Source organism: Neoarius graeffei, chromosome 2 (genome assembly GCF_027579695.1).
Source record: "Neoarius graeffei isolate fNeoGra1 chromosome 2, fNeoGra1.pri, whole genome shotgun sequence".
NCBI classification, from domain to species: Eukaryota; Metazoa; Chordata; class Actinopteri; order Siluriformes; family Ariidae; genus Neoarius; species Neoarius graeffei.
Window position 1 is genome coordinate 82411982 of NC_083570.1, and position 16486 is coordinate 82428467.

General features: G+C 40.9%; 1 protein-coding gene across 5 annotated transcripts in view; it reads left to right on the forward strand.

Moving 5' to 3' along the window:
- The window catches only part of osbpl5 (oxysterol binding protein-like 5), a 107594-nt gene that overhangs the window by 34891 nt on the left and 56217 nt on the right, over positions 1-16486 (forward strand). Inside the window, exon 2 of one of the 5 annotated variants that reach the window (XM_060915066.1) lies at positions 8739-8910. The exons of the other annotated variants lie outside the window; for them this stretch is intronic. The gene's annotated coding sequence lies outside the window, so the exon portion shown is untranslated. The remainder of the gene's footprint in view (positions 1-8738; positions 8911-16486) is intronic. 5 annotated transcript variants of the gene reach the window in all.

Here is a 16486-nt window from a genome sequence, read left to right on the forward strand (position 1 = left end):
ATTATTTTTTTTTAACCTTGCGCAATATCAAAAATTCAGTTGAAATTAAGCCATTTGAGGCAAATTGGTCTGCCTCTGAAAAAACTTGGCATTTGGATTTCCCAGCAAACATTCAGTACGTTTACATGCACATCCAAATCGAGCTGCTGTCGGTAATCGAGCTAAGGGTCCCAGCAGGGGTGCCAGAGAAATCCAATCCTACATGCACACAAGGAAATGGAGCTATTGTGTGAGGTACATTGTGCACCCGAGCCACAGGTGGCGCTACACGCCCCATCGTGTTGGTACACTTCCGGTTGTCGTCATGAAGAAGAGCTATTCAAGAGTATGAACAAAGTTATCAGCAGCGTTGCCAGATACTGCTGACGTTTTCCAGCCCAAAACATGTTCAAATCCGCCAAAATGCACTTAAAACCGCCCAATCTGGCAACACTGGCGCCAGTTCCATGTTCACAAGTTCCGTGCTCAAGCTGTTAGGCTTGCTCTAACAGACTGTATGGCTACAAACTGTCCTGCACAGACCACTGTTTTGTAAGACAACTTATTTTGCACAATTGTATATTTTTCTAAAGTCCATTTTTTGCTTACAATTTAACTTGTCTTAATAAATACACAAAGTTCAATTGTTTTGTTTTTATTGACATTCTTCAGATGTTGGAGACGCGCGCGCGCACACAATGGCTTGTTTATGTACACAATTCACAGCTATGCAACAGCTGTACAGATGTATTTGGTGATACAGTAAGTGAGCTAAATTTTAACAGTGCAAACAATGCCACAAAAAGAAAAGATTCATGCTGTTGTCATGCCGACCGAGGCTGTTGTGTTTCCCGCTTGTGGTCTCGTCACTTCCGGAAGGGGCAGTGCTGAAGTAAGTAGCTCGACTCTGTAGCTCGATAGGGTTTACATGCACTAAGTAGCTCGGCTACAATCGCATAATCTAGGTCGCGTAGCTCGATTACGAGAAATCAAGTTCGGTTCGATTTCAGCCGAGCTAAGGTGTTTCCATGCCATTTAGAACTTCGATTTCAGTCGAACAACGGCAGAAATTCGATTTTCTCTATGTGCATGTAAACGCACTGATTGATTTTCGTGATGTCGCGTGCGGGACGCCTCCTTCTGAATCCTACGTCAGCGCTGGTTTGTTTATGAGAAAACGACCTGGTGGTTTTCTGCAAATTTCTTCAACATTATCGCGTAATTATTAAAATGGTTAACAGATGTATCGTAGGAGGGTGTAGCAACACCAATCTTGATGGGATTAGTACTCATCGTTTTCCAAAAGACCGGACAATGAGAGAGAAATGGGAGCGCTTGGTCTACACAGGCTGTGCACTGAAACCGTGCAAAACTCTCGCAGCCTGCTGGCGCTTCCGCAGGTAACGTCACGAATCTGGCTCCAGACTCCCTTGGGATTTTTCCAGATGCATTTTATTTTTTTCTGCTGTAGACAGATGGCCTTGTGCAAAATTACCCTTCTGGATGAGTGTGTAAAGGGACATACTTTCATATTTTTAAGAAAAACAAACAAACGGAATTGGTCCAGAATATGCACTTTAAGAAGCATACACAAAAACAAATCTCTACACATGAGCTTGATGCTGCTGGATATGTTTAAAGACTAGGCATGTAATGATTCACCTGGTTTCATGATATTGGGTTCAAGATTTGATTTTCCCATGATGTTTTTGGGAAAATTTTTTTTTTTTTAAATTAGAAATGTATTACCAAAAATTGCAACATCTTTTCTTGATCAACTTTTTACATATTCCTTTTGTAAAATAAAAATAAAAAAAAATCTTAACCAGCAGTAATTATATACCTACATTTGTAAAGGTTGGAGTAAAATATAATAGCCTGTTAACTAAAATATTCCCTTTTTTAATGTAAAATGAATAACAAATAGGCCTTTTCTTAATAAGCTTTTATGAACATTTGTGCTATCCACATTTCTTTTCAGCAGTCTGTAAAAAGGGAGCGCTGGTTTCTTGTTAAATCTGTTTGTGCAGTCAGTCACACAACAGCTCCTTCCCATCTTGGGTCTGTTTCTTAAGCGATTACTCAGCCTGATGATGATCGCGCTTCGTTTTTATTTCATTGATTCGAATAGTCATAACTTTGCATTGTTATTTATCACAATAGCAACCATCCTGACCGCTGATAGTTTATTGCCATTTAAGTCAATCATTTCTCTGTTCAAGTATGAAGAAATGGAAACGCACCCATTTTCACTTCCTTTTCTAAGATTTTTGTTTTTATATATAAAACACAATCTTGTGTATAATAAGTGATCATTATTTATGTAGCATTTTTCTATACCTTCTGTACCTTAGGAACCTCTTCAATCCTTAATTATTATATATTGCTTATTAGTATATGATGTATAAAACAGTAAAAAAAAAATTAAAACAAAGTACAGTGGTGTGATAAGATCATAAAACCACATTAAATGAGTTTTATTTATTTTTAAATCTAAGAGCCTTTTAAAAAAAAAAAGTGAAAATATATCTGCCTGTATGTCTATTTCACAGAGAGGGAGAAGCGATTTGCCTTTAAATCCCACGTGGTAACGAGTCCAAAGCCAAAGTATATTGATTCATGAGTAGCAGGAAAAATATAACGTTACATCACTGGGGAAAGGGCAGTGCAGATTAAAATCCTGGGGTATTGTGTTTTTTATTTTAACCCTCCAGGTCAGACTGGCTGTATATAAAGGACGGTTACAGCTGCACTTCCTGTCCTTTCTTCTTTGAGGGCAGACTGAGCTAAATTCAGTCATTGCTTTACCTGCATTTTATCGTTCCTTTTTCTGATGTACATCTGGTGGACCACCGCTTTTGTGCAGTAACTCCTCTTCATCCTCTACACCATGAATTCCTCTTCCTCAAGGCAGTGTTCATGAAACAGATTTGAAATGATCTGGATGTAGAGTCAGCCTGGTAGGACTAAGCTCTAATTTCATCTTCAGGTCAGAATTTCTTCCCAGTCTTTCATATTTTATTGCTTATTTTGCAATTTGAATATCCGCCCGTTTGTAGCATTAGTATTGAAATACCGAGATCACTTCTGGGGATTTTCTTATCCCTTATGTCCACAGGAAACGCATTTTCTTTTCTTTTCCAGTGACAGCTATGTCTGCAATTAAGTTTTTACTCTCAAGAAGCTCTCCTGACAAAGAATACATTTCAGTACAACTAAGATAACTCGGGTTTACAAATTAAAGCCTTTTTACACCAGAAGTGATGTTACACCCACTGTGGGGTGCTGTGGCAGTTCTTGGATGGAGCATTCATTTCAGTGTTTCCATTTACTGGTTTAGTAAATATAGCATGCATCTCCATCTGTATAGACCATCAGATTATTAATAACTTGCACTGACAATTTTTAAAAAAATCCTTAACTGTGATAATCCAAACTTTTAACATGGTTTGAATTTTAACTGATCTTTTATTTAACCAGGTAAAAACTCACTGAGATTTAAAATCTCTTTTTTTCAAGAGTGACCTGGCCAAGAAAGCAGCAACCATTGTTATAAGAGTAAAATAAAAACTTGTATTTACCAGCTGGGAGGTTCGTATTGTGAAATACCGTGATCGAGGTCTTGAAAGTACTGATCGGGGCCCTCTAGGCCAGTATTCAAGGCCGAGGTCACGGTATTTCACCATACGGACCGACCTTAAGCTGGTAAATAATATATTTAATTTTTTTTCTTTACCAAATCCTAACAGAAAACGAGAGCGCCCGAAAGGGAAAACCGAGCTGAGCCGCCATTTTGAATCCTCATTCACGGCTGTAATGCAAATGGCTTCCTCCTCGGTATACAAGTGCACTTCCATGGCAGGAAAACAACTACATTTTGCCGCCTATGTAGTCCCCTATTTATACAAATAGGAGTCATTCAGCATTTGGACATGTTTTTGCTCAGCGTTAGCAAGTTAGAGGTTTTAGCTTTCTCCTGAAATGTTTTCTTTTATTCTTCCTCAGGCAGTAAAACTCGCTTTCGCTGTGAACACTGTCGTTATCGCTATCCATACTGTAAAATTAATGCTATTCTCCTGAGAAATGCTGGCAAAAGTTTATAAGATTTTTGATAATCTTATAAATAAATCTTAGATAAATGTTGACACAAATTGCTATTATGTTTTGTTGTTGTGAACGAGCGAGTCGCCAGAGGTCCGTAACTGGGGTCCGTACCGTAGGATACAGACCCGCTCGCCAGCCAATCGGAGCGCAGGATTTGATGGAAACAGGACCACGAAAAAAATAATTGTTATTCCACGAAACGGAGTTGTGCATGAGCTGATAGCCGACGAGGCGCATAGTACAGAGATTGATTGATTGGAACAACTGCTTTATTCTATCCACATTCCCTGGATTGTGAAATGGAGTATTTTTAGTTTTTGCAAATTTGATAACTTTTCATACAAAACATCTGACAGTCATTTCCGCTTAGAATGTAAACAAACCAGCAAAATGATGGAGCAATTTGTGAAAAATGCTATAATAATAATTCTTGAAAAATATACATTCTCACCATGAAATACTTTTATTCCATATTTTGCTGCTGCCCCCACTTTTTTTATTTATTTTATTTATTTATTTTTGAGTAGGGCGGCACGGTGGTGTAGTGGTTAGCGCTGTCGCCTCACAGCAAGAAGGTCCTGGGTTCGAGCCCCGGGGCCGGCGAGGGCCTTTCTGTGTGGAGTTTGCATGTTCTCCCCGTGTCCGCGTGGGTTTCCTCCGGGTGCTCCGGTTTCCCCCACAGTCCAAAGACATGCAGGTTAGGTTAACTGGTGACTCTAAATTGACCGTAGGTGTGAATGTGAGTGTGAATGGTTGTCTGTGTCTATGTGTCAGCCCTGTGATGACCTGGCGACTTGTCCAGGGTGTACCCCGCCTTTCGCCCGTAGTCAGCTGGGATAGGCTCCAGCTTGCCTGCGACCCTGTAGAAGGATAAAGCGGCTAGAGATAATGAGATGAGATGAGATTTTTGAGTAGAGCTTTTACTTCGCCCTCGGTTGGTCTGCCAGTTTCTTCTTCTTTGGCGGTTGGCAAACCAACTTAAAGGTGCATTACCACCACCAGCTGGGCTGGAGTGTGGAACAGGAGAGATTTGGGGGGGCTACATTCTTTTAGCCATTTCTGTTTCTCTCAAATACTTGATAGTGATTATATCTGACTTGATGCACGCTGCCATTTTGTTTTTCTCTACTCACAGTATATGAGCTGATAGAGTAACCAATCGGAGTGCACGATTGCTCATATCCAGTGAAATGTGGATAGAATAAACTGTAATATCCAGTTTCTATGCAATATAAGGTCACGGATAGAACATGTACAATTTCAAAATCCGTGCCAGAGCAAATTGAAAAACAATCGCATTGCCCAATAGTGCTGTGTTTTGGAACATTTTAAAATGGACTTAAATTTCCCCATAGTGATCAGCTCGGTCAGTTTCAGTTCCTTCTGTAAATTATTCCAGGTGGGAGGAGCAATGTATTTAAAAGCTTTTTTTTTTTGACGAGTTCTGTTCTGACTGTAAGAACAAACAGTTGTAAAATATGAGTGCACAGGCCATATTGACGCATGTACTGTTTGCACACGTATACTATAATTTGTTTTTGTTTTTATACAGCAGTTAGTTCCAGTCCACTAATCTGATTTGGTCGAGTGGTGTTCCAGGAGAGCTGATGTTTCACATGACAGCACTGGGGTGTTTCACTGTGTGCATCACTCCACTCGTCTGTGTCCTGCATGTAAAATTCCACTCCCAAGTTTGAAACAGTTACTATGGTAGTGTTGACATTCCGTGACATCAGCTAACCTGCTAGCCAAAATGCTATAACGTCAGTGTGGTATCTTCAGGATCTATTTCCGCTCACGGAGCAATCATGAACAGAACATTTGGTCATATTGTGTCCCAAATGCCACTCACTTGAGAGATTAATTTCTTGTTTATAGAACCGCTGTATAAAAGCAAGATCGCATTCGACGTCATGCTGTTGTACTGAATATCAGCACAGCTGTGACCAGCTACGACTGAATAGCAGCCAGTGCTGATATTCAGTACAACAGCCATCCCTTTGTTTAAACAAGCCCACTGTCGGGCGTCACCTTAAAGAGCATGGGTTCCTTGTTGAGTCCGGTTCCTCTGTGTTGTATTCCTCATGCCCCTTTTCCACCAAAGCAGTTCCAGGGCTGGTTCGGGGCCAGTGCTTAGTTTGGACCCGGGTTTTCTGTTTCCACTGACAAAGAACTGGTGCTGGGGCCAGAAAAACCGGTTCCAGGCTAGCACCAACTCTCTGCTGGGCCAGAGGAAAGAACCGCTTACGTCAGCGGGGGGGCGGAGTTGTTAAGACCAACAACAATTGCAAGACTGCGAAAGGTCGCCATTTTTAAGCACCGCAAAGCAGCAGCTGTACAAACGCGAAGTCATCCATTATTGTTGTTGCTGCTTCTTCTCCGTGTTGTTGTTGTCACTTCGATATTCGCGCCAAGGTTTATGCAAACGCAGCGACGTAACTGACGTGGCTCCCCTTAGCACTGCGAGCTATGGAGAAGCAAACTGGTTCTCAGCCGGCTCGCAAGTTGAACGAGTTGTAAACCAGCACCAGCACTGGCCCCGAACCAGCCCTGGAACTGATTTGGTGGAAAAGGGGTATCAGAGTTTTTCTTTGCTGGCGTTGCCACTGATGCTGCTCAGTATGGATCAAATCTATATCCTGACTTCTGTAAAATGGCCTCAGTATCCAAATACGGTTTAATGTAAGTGGATTGAATTGTCCTGATGCTGTCATTTCTTAAGACATTCAGCTGAATCTGTTCATTAACCCCTACAGATGTAAATCCTGCACTTATGTGCTTGTCATGCTGTCCAAATTAAAATGTATGCTGCAGAAGTTAGTATACTAAAGTTTGAACACACCTTCTAATTCAGTGGATTTTATTTATTTTTATTAAGTCACTTCATGTCTTAAAGTAATGATGGATGTTTATCTTTACGCAGCTGAGCGATTCTTGCTATAATATGAATTACTACAGACGTGGAATAGGGCTATTTACTGTATTTTTATTATTTACGGTTTGATTTAGAGTGTGTGTGTGTGTGTGTGTGCATGAAAAATACAAGCTGAGAATCTTCCTAAGTACCCAGTTTTCTTTCCAGTATCTGTTTAGTCTCCTACTCTAATGTAAAATCCTGGGGATCTTTTTGAATTTCCTTTTTACATGGATGCAAACGGCGCACCTTTTGGCGGATGCCACCTTTTTCACGGCTGTCTGGGGGACTTGTGTGAATTGTGCAGATCCGATGAGGGTTTTTTTTTTGGGGGGGGGGGGGGGTGGGTGGGTGGGTGTTGGAGTGTCTGATTATAATTTCATCAAAGTAAATTCTGTATTAAAATGACTAAATAAGCAAATGCCGTTACAGTCCATGAAACATAGGAAGTATGAGAAGAAAACAGTAAATCAGAAAGCTGCGCACGTAAAGCCAATTACGTAACTTGCGTTGGACTGATGGAAATCCTTGCGTGTGCGGTGAAGTGCAGCCAGCAGCAGATAATGGCGCTCAGCCAATTGGTTTTACGTGCGCAGCTTTCTGATTTCTTCTCATACTTCCTATGTTTCATGGACTGTAACGGCATTTGCTTATTTAGTAATTTTAATACAGAATTTACTCTGATGAAATTATAATCGGACACTCCAACGCGCCCCCCCCCCCCCCCCCCCAAAAAAAAAAAAAAAAACACGCCTCGGATCTGCACGATTCACACAAGTCCCCCAGACAGCCATGAAAAAGGCGGCATCCGCCAAAAGGTGCGCTGTTTGCATCCATGTTTTTAGAATAAGGGCCCTGGAAGAGCTTCATTTGCATTAGTATGCAGTTTAGGGGAACCAGGATATAGGTAATCCTCGAAGCATAAAGCTGTTCAGGTATAGCTTTGCACTGATGCTAATGCACTTCTGGTTCATACTGAGAGGGCCATTCTTCATACTACAATTTCAGCAAGAGAAAGACTTGATTATAGCATTATCTCCTTTTCATAGCACTTTTATTTGATGGATTTAAGTTTCTCCATTTTCATCTCTCGTTCTCTGCTTACACACATTGATGAGGGAAACAGAAGTACTTAATACCCACTCAGGATTAAGGAGTTTGAGAAAGTATTGTGTGCATGATTAGTCACCTTGTTAAAAAGAGATGTCTTTTTGCTTGCTGTGGCTTGCCTGAATCATTAAAGCAAAAAAATCCAAGCTGATTGACCCGCACATTAATCTTTATAATTAACATCTGCTCTTTGGTGGGGCCAAGATTTATTTTGTATTAGAATTCTGAGTTGACTAATTCGTTTAAAAGCACATCATTTTAGTTTGTTTTCACTTTGGTTAACAGTTTCATACATTTTACCCTCAGCGCTAGACATGTAACAAAATATCAGTACAAACAAATTATGATACAAATTTATGACTATTCGAATTGAAATTTAAAAAAAAATCATAATTATCAGGCGACATAAGCATTTTTTTTTCTTCTCTTCTAGCTGTAATTGCATTTAGATAGCAGATACCACACACAAGCTGGAATACAGTTGACTTCACCCTAGGCAGAAGTAACATGGCTCTAATGCTGCAAAAACACACACGTGCATGCAAAAAAAAATGTAAAATGGGAAAGAGCTGTTCTTCAATTGACTTATAAAAACAGATTTACAAAGAAATTGGTGCTCTCTTTTTTACAGACTGCCGAAAGCTGAAGCAAATGCAGGTAAACCTGTTCATAGCAGAGCTCCTGCGCGGGTGGAGCCCCATAGGCAGAGTGTGGGGATACATAAAGAAACTCATCGAGTTGTTTTCTGATGGTTTCAGTCCTGTGTGCCCCTGCCACCACAGGAAACCCAACAACTAGTTGAAGTGAGTAGTGAAGTAGAGTAGTAGCTGTGCTCACTCTAGGACCCAAATTGTTTTAGCGAAAAGTGCTAAAGACTCAAATTTTTCTTTAGCAATTTGCAATTTCGCTTAGCAAGAAATGCTAAAAGAACAATTTTCTTTTTAGCAAAGTAATTTTTTTTTAGCAAGATATGTTATACTTCTAAATATTTCTTGCACTGACATAATATTGAAAAATGAATTATTGTAGTTTGTTGGTGTTTCAGTAGTGTTTGCAAGCTTGTTTCCTGCCTTTGTCTTTCCATGTTCTTGATTTATGTTCATAGCATGCTTATTTATTCTTGAATCCTCTTATTTTGATCATTTCATCAACTGTATATATGTAATGAAATTGTGTGTTTAATTTAACCCGCTTAATCTGGTTTACGGAGTCCATATTTTTCATTATATCTAACACGGTGGTGTAGTGGTTAGCACTGTCGCCTCACAGCAAGAAGGTCCGGGTTCGAGCCCTGTGGCCGGCGAGGGCCTTTCTGTGCGGAGTTTGCATGTTTTCCCCGTGTCCGCGTGGGTTTCCTCCGGGTGCTCCAGTTTCCCCCACAGTCCAAAGACATGCAGGTTAGGTTAACTGGTGACTCTAAATTGAGCGTAGGTGTGAATGTGAGTGTGAATGGTTGTCTGTGTCTATGTGTCAGCCCTGTGATGACCTGGCGACTTGTCCAGGGTGTACCCCGCCTTTCGCCCGTAGTCAGCTGGGATAGGCTCCAGCTTGCCTGCGACCCTGTAGAAGGATAAAGCGGCTAGAGATAATGAGATGAGATATCTAACATCTGGTGTGATGTGCTTTGCATTGTTTGCCATCTATGCACCTTTTAGCCCTTAGTCACCCTCTAGTATGCTGACTGGCTGTGTAACATAACTGCATGGTGAGTGGCTTCCAACTCTATCAGGGATTTATCACACCTATGGGTCATGTATAAATTTGAACTGGCCAAGTTGGCCTGGCCAACATCAGTGTCTGACCTGACCAATATCAGTGGCTGTCCTTGCTAAATTAATTTTATTTTTTATTTTATTTTTTTCAAAATTCTATTTTAACATCTCAACCACTGGTATTGCCTCGCGTGTGTGTGTTTTCATTATTGAGGTGTGTGTGTTTAGGGGGAGGGGGGTGTCTTTATAGGTAGGATGAAGGGAGCTCAGGGAGTTAAAATCAATGGTTGTTTCTTATAAATTAATCTCATAACCCAAATATAATGATATTCACCATTTAATTTCTCAAATGAAACACTTGCAGTCAAAACTTTGAACCATGTGCGTCAAAACGCTCTGAAAACAAGGTTCACTTGGTCGATATATCTGGTTCATCTGTGAGTTCTTCCAAAGTTCTGTCAGGGTTGATATTATGTAGAAAATGCGTCTTTAGAATGTTTTTATCCCTAACTGAGAAAGCTAACAGAATATTCTAATATGTTATCTCACTTTTTAGATAAGTTTGTCATACATAAAGTCGGATAATTTATTTTAAACAAACCTCGCTATAATCTTGTTCACTAATGAGCGAGAATTGCCGACATTATCAGCGCAACTCGGAAATTGATCCTTTTATATGTAAGGTCCGCTGCTACGTAGGCATATAAACATAGACACCGCATTGAGCTGGTGGCCCGTTGCTGGGATACGTCAGAGTGTCCGCCATATTGGATGTGGCAAATCTTCCCCGTAAACCAATGCAAGTAAATGGACTGAACTTCATAAAGCCCTTTCTACAATAATATTTAACTCGATGCCTTTTATTCACCCATTAACAAACACGCATATATATTTGGGAAACAAACAGGCATCAAAACAACGCATATAACTTTTAATGTGATGGTTATAAATAGTGTGCGAAATACCCGTCAATATTCTGAATGACGGCCAAACTGAGTTCGGCCAGGTTCTAACATCATACCAAAACAAAATACATCACTGATTCCTTCACATTCAGAAAGGTTAAAAACATTCATCATACGTTCAAAAACGTTCATCATAGTGTGGCACTGTATTATCTAATTCTCACTGCTTATAACTCTACACCTCCCCGGTGGAGATGAGCTGAGAAACTGAAGACTGAAGGAACAGTATTGAAAAGTATTTTTCCAGTCTCACCTGTGAAAGGTAATCCCATGTGATCGCGCTTGGACGGTAAACCTGTTGGTACAGTTAAACGCAGCACATGAATGAGGCATCTTTATTCTCGGCTAGTGTCTAGACGTTATACCAGAGACGGTTGAAGAATCTCCACTTTGCCCCATCCAATATGGTGGCGAGGATGACGCATGATTCTACGCAGAAGGCGGCGTCTATGTTTATATGTCTATGCGCTGCTATTGGAAGACGTAATTTGCGGTCAACCAATAAGAATCTTCGAAACTCGGGGGCGTTGGTTATAAATCAAAACATCGAAGATAGACACGAAAGGTACTGTTCATCTTGAGAAATCGCAATTGTTTGATGGATTTTGCTTAAACTTTTAAATGACTTTCGCATAAAATGCAAATACAGATTTTCTTTTCGCAAATTGGAATAAAACTTCGCAATTTGCGGACGTGCGAGCGGCTAGCGTGAGCCCAGAGTAGTCGGGACAGTATAGTAGTGAGTAAGTTGTTGCTGTTGTCGCCCGATGTTTTGTACATGAGGAAACAGTATAGTAAATATAACGGTAAAGAAATACAACCCCGATTCCAAAAAAGTTGGGACAAAGTACAAATTGTAAATAAAAACGGAATGCAATAATTTACAAATCTCAAAAACTGATATTATATTCACAATAGAACATAGACAACATATCAAATGTCGAAAGTGAGACATTTTGAAATTTCATGCCAAATATTGGCTCATTTGAAATTTCATGACAGCAACACATCTCAAAGTTGGGACAGGGGCAATAAGAGGCTGGAAAAGTTAAAGGTACAAAAAAGGAACAGCTGGAGGACCAAATTGCAACTCATTAGGTCAATTGGCAATAGGTCATTAACATGACTGGGTATAAAAAGAGCATCTTGGAGTGGCAGCGGCTCTCAGAAGTAAAGATGGGAAGAGGATCACCAATCCCCCTAATTCTGCGCCGACAAATAGTGGAGCAATATCAGAAAGGAGTTCGACAGTGTAAAATTGCAAAGAGTTTGAACATATCATCATCTACAGTGCATAATATCAAAAGAGTCAGAGAATCTGGGAGAATCTCTGTGTGTAAGGGTCAAGGCTGGAAAACCATACTGGGTGCCCGTGATCTTCGGGCCCTTAGACGGCACTGCATCACATACAGGCATGCTTCTGTATTGGAAATCACAAAATGGGCTCAGGAATATTTCCAGAGAACATTATTTGTGAACACAATTCACCGTGCCATCTGCCGTTGGCAGCTAAAACTCTATAGTTCAAAGAAGAAGCCGTATCTAAACATGATCCAGAAGCGCAGACGTCTTCTCTGGGCCAAGGCTCATTTAAAATGGACTGTGGCAAAGTGGAAAACTGTTCTGTGGTCAGACGAATCAAAATTTGAAGTTCTTTATGGAAATCTGGGACGCTGTGTCATTCGGATTAAAGAGGAGAAGGACGACCCAAATTGTTATCAGCGCTCAGTTCAGAAGCCTGCATCTCTGATGGTATGGGGTCGCATTAGTGCTTGTGGCATGGGCAGCTTACACATCTGGAAAGACACCATCAATGCTGAAAGGTATATCCAGGTTCTAGAGCAACATATGCTCCCATCCAGACGACGTCTATTTCAGGGAAGACCTTGCATTTTCCAACATGACAATGCCAAACCACATACTGCATCAATTACAGCATCATGGCTGCATAGAAGAAGGGTCCGGGTACTGAACTGGCCAGCCTGCAGTCCAGATCTCTCACCCATAGAAAACATTTGGCGCATCATAAAACGGAAGATACGACAAAAAAGACCTAAGACAGTTGAGCAACTAGAATCCTACATTAGACAAGAATGGGTTAACATTCCTATCCCTAAACTTGAGCAACTTGTCTCCTCAGTCCCCAGACGTTTACAGACTGTCGTAAAGAGAAAAGGGGATGTCTCACAGTGGTAAACATGGCCTTGTCCCAACTTTTTTGAGATGTGTTGTTGTCATGAAATTTAAAATCACCTCATTTTTCTCTTTAAATGATACATTTTCTCAGTTTAAACATTTGATATGTCATCTATGTTCTATTCTGAATAAAATATGGAATTTTGAAACTTCCACCTCATTGCATTCCGTTTTTATTTACAATTTGTACTTTGTCCCAACTTTTTTGGAATCGGGGTTGTAAAACAGAGGCTGGCTATGATATAAGGAAATTCTACAATCCAGAAACAGATGGGAGCTCTACTTTTAGGCAGTGCCTAAATCTATATATTAAAGCTCATAGGCAATGATTTTAATTTTATGCACATTTGAAACTTTATATGTTTTAAAAAAAAATTTCCTACGAAAGCCGGCCTGCTCTCTCGGCTGTTGCTCATCAAGTTGTTGTGATAGTCTGACTATAATTTTAGTGTAGAGTTTGTAGAGATGGGACAGCAGGCATATTGGCCGATAATTTCGCAGGTCTTCTTGATCGCCCTTGTACAACAGGACGGATTTCGTAGGAAATACAGCACAATTGACCATATATTTACCCTCGCCCAACTTTTGGAATGTGCGAGGGAATATAACTTGCCTCTGTGCATCACTTTCGTGGATTATGAAAAGCCTTTGATAGCGTTGAGATAAATGCAGTGCTGAAATCTCTACACACGCAAGGAGTTGAGCCTCAGTACATAAATGTGCTGAAAGAAGCCAACTCTGGATGTACAACAGATATCAAAGTACCATCACCCATGACAGTCCCAGTTGGAAAAGGTGTCAAACAAGGGGACACCATCTCTCTCAAACTCATCACGCGTCTCGAGTCCATCATCCGAAAGGTCAGTTGGGATGGAGATATAAACATCAACGGAGAGATACTGACACATCTCAGATTCACAGACGACATCGCTCTCATTGCATCCAATACAGGTCAACTTCAGAATATGCTGAGGCCATCCTTAAAAAAAATCCATTTCCTGTCCACCGGGTGAGCAAATAATTTTCAGTCGGGAGGGAGGGATTTTTTTTTTTTTTTTTTAAATATATGGATGGATAAGAAATTGCAATGCTGTGTTTGCTTTTTCTTTCAGTACTTTTTTTTTTTTTTTTTTATTACAAAAGCAGACACATTTAATAAAATGACAGTTAAATCAAATGAAACTTGTACAAAAACTTTAAGTTAGCATTTTAAATGCTGACTGCAACATTTGCAAAACTTTTACAAAGGTACTTAAAATGTCCGACACACGGACTTTTTGTAGTTCTAAATCGACCGTTAGGCCTAGTTCGGATGAAATTACACTATTAGAATGATCACTGAATGATTTGTTTTTCTGAATCTTTACTATTTTGTTGTTCGCTAGAATACCATTTTGCGATTTCACACTTAAGCAAATGTTTGAAAACTCCGGATGTCCCTCCTTCATGGTGGCTGCCATTTTTTTGTGCCGCACGGCGCATGCACAGAGTAAGGGAGAGTAACTCATCCGCGGCCCCGACACGCGGTGTGTGCGTGCGCGCGCACTCGGCGGAGGCAGTAGTGTGTCGGAGGGAACAGAAGCAGAGATGATTATTTTGTCTCTGGTAAACCAGTCTTCTCTCGTTCAGTTACGTGCTGGCATCAAAAGACACCGTTGGTTGTAAATGAATCCAAACTGAGTTACTGGAGTGTATTTTCATACACAAATGGAGAAATGTTCGCTGAGTGTTTAATTGTGTAGCCCCACCGCAGACCGTTGTCGTTGTTAATTCATAGCATGCTCAGCTGCGTGAATGTGTCATGCACCGAAGATAAGAGATTTACAAGCCAGGAACGCCTCATGATGCAATACGCAAGAAAAGAAAAGATTTACTGCCATTTTACTTTGTATTTGAGTAAAGTGAATAAATAAATTGGTCTGTGGAAAATACATTTAATCCTGGGAACTGCTTGCACAGGAGTTTGTGTGTTTACTACCCCCTTGGGCCACCACACGCAAAGAGGAGCAAAGACTGAGTATGACCCAAAGGGCCATGGAAAGGTGGACCTTGAGGGAGCACATCAGAAACGAGGTGATACGAGAGAGAAGCGGAGTGAATGACGTGATCGCAGAATACCAAAGACGGAAGCTCAACTGGGCAGGCCGCGTCGCCAGACTGAGACAACCGATGGACTTGCGCAATTGTCGAGTGGTTTCCAATTCCTTGGATAAGACCACGCGGGCAACCTCCAAAACGATGGAAAGACGAGTTGAACAACAATCTCAGGACAACATGGATGAGAAAGGGCGTCATCTCGTATGGAATGGAGGTGCATTGTGGCCAGCGATGGAAACATCTGAAGTCTGGCCAGTCCAGGCAATGTTAAAAAAAAAAAACCCTGTAATTTTCTTCTGGTCCCAAGAAGTATTGTTAATAAGTAATAATTAATACAAGTTAGCGTGGATTGTGGCGAATTTCTGTTGGCTATTTTCGTGACCACTCGGCGCGTGACATCATTTAAGCCAAACAAACCGCTCGAGTTGAGTCCACTTCCGTTTACTTACATTGCCGTTCGGCTTGAGTGCAGACGTGCGTTCAGGAATTTCCAAAGAAAAAACATGCCTTATTGTTGTGCAGTGAACTGTAACAACGGGACCGGGTCAGGAAGTTTTTACCTTTTTCCGAGAGAGGAGAAGAGGCGGAGAGAGTGGATTGTGCGCGTGAAACAAAATCAAGCAGTCAAAGAAGAAATAGAGCAGCAACGCTCAAGCAAAAAGAAGATTGGAGGTAAACATTTTTACTTTTGCTTGCAATTGACAAGTCAAGAATCCTGAGGGATCCTGTACAATCATTGTGGAAATGAGACAAAGGGATATTTCCTCACTTAGTTGGCTATAAATAGTATAATACCGTGGATGGCAGGCTAATGTGGCCTACCGGCGCACTGTCCAGTAATCGTTCCCTATATCCACTAGGGAAGGCGGTTTAATTATTCTTCAGAAGGGCTCTTATTTACCGTAGTATTATAACCAGTAGGAATTTATCATAACTACCAGGATAAATCGTTTGGGCGCAAGTCTTGTTGAGGTCCGGGCTCACCACAATCAGAGTCGGCCGAGTCGCTGTCCGATTCCAAGGCTGCACGCTCAAACCAGTGAGCCACGTTCACCGATTGCTTCGCAACGGCCATAGGTTCATACGTATATGGCTTCACCTCTCGGTATTCAATTTGGAGAGTTCCTACTTCAAAATTGCTATCGCTTTCAGACATTTTACACAACCTCTCACGACCAAATGCCGTACATGTGTGCTCGGTTCGCATAGAGCTGCTCCCAGTCTGTTTGCCTTAAATGACCTCATGACGATGGCCCCCTGGCGGTGAAAGTGCACATAAGTGAGATGTAAACAAACCTTCGGAAATTGGGCAAAACCGTATATTTTAACAGTTTTATTCAATTTTAGGGTGCAAATTAGACACTAGGAAGATTGAATTCACCTTTTGGGTCGTTCTTCTAGCCAATAAA